The following is a 1294-nucleotide window of genomic DNA, read 5'->3' on the forward strand; positions in this document are numbered from 1 at the left end:
TGTAAAAGTTTATTTATTTATTTATTTTTATTGTAAATTATTTTCTTATCGTCGATATTATTAATTTCAAAGTCCATATACAATTTTATTATATAGAAAATTCATTTACATACGGAATGTTTTTTCTTATCAATACGAGAAAATGGAATGGCGTAATATTTTTTTTATTTTAAATTATATAATATTATATTACATTTTCTTTACTCATATTTTTGTGTCGAGAGAGAGAGAGAGAGACACGTGTGTACAAAAAGAAAAACGTTTATAAAGAAAACAAAACAAAACAAAACAAAAATTATACGAGACACAGTGTTTTTTTCAGACGATGTGTCAAATGTTATTGAATTTTTACGTTGTTTAACACGTACAATAATTAATCTGTTGTTTTTTTTCTTAAATTCCGATATAAGTATGACATCAAAGATTTTTGCATAATAATATACTTTTATACTTTGTTTTTTCTTTTTTTTTGTTTTTTTTTTTTAATTATAGGTTTAATGTTACACGTGAATTTCAAAAAAAAGAAAAGAAAATAATAAACAATTAAAAATTATTCCTATCCTTCAATATCATTTTGCAAGGTAAACCTATTTTTTTTTTTTTTTTTATAAATAATCTTAACATTTCGATAAATAATATACATTTGTGTAATAATAAAGAAATATATAAATTCCTTACGACTATATAACGCGGTAAGTTAAAATTTGTAAGAGGTTTTCTAGGAATGTCTTTTTTCAACCATCCTGTTACCTTAAATACATTGACCTTGTATCGAAGAACAGGTTTCTTTTTTATTACATTTTAAAACTTAGGTTTAGGTAAATGTACATATTCATTAAATATAAAACTTCAATCGGTTTCTCGTGTTTATTATCATTAAAGTGTCTCTGGTATTTTTATTACTCTCAAATATTAATACTTGCTAATTTAAAATATTATATAAAAATAAATGTATTCATTAATTTTAAATATAATTTTGTTTTGATGTATTTTAAAATTATTCAAATATATCGCACATATTATTATTCAAGTATTAATACTTATTGTTAGAGTATAATTAAAAATTAATAAAATAATGTAATTCAATTAAAAATAATCAGATATAATGATCATACTTTTTCATACTTATGCATATTTAATATTTTATATATTTATGATATAGTAGAAGATTTTTTCTCGCTTAATTTAGCAATCCCAAAAATAAAGAATATTATTATATTTCAAATCGATTAGAAAAAAAAAAAACAAAACAAAAATATTCAACATTTATTGATTCATTTTGTTTCATATAATA

General features: G+C 19.9%; 1 protein-coding gene across 1 annotated transcript in view; it reads left to right on the top strand.

Moving 5' to 3' along the window:
• Positions 1–1294, top strand: part of LOC106789245 (ATP-binding cassette sub-family G member 4-like) — a 16827-nt gene that overhangs the window by 757 nt on the left and 14776 nt on the right. The window lies entirely within an intron of this gene.

Source organism: Polistes canadensis, unplaced genomic scaffold (genome assembly GCF_001313835.1).
Source record: "Polistes canadensis isolate GaletaPanama2010 unplaced genomic scaffold, ASM131383v1 scaffold_172, whole genome shotgun sequence".
NCBI lineage: Eukaryota > Metazoa > Arthropoda > Insecta > Hymenoptera > Vespidae > Polistes > Polistes canadensis.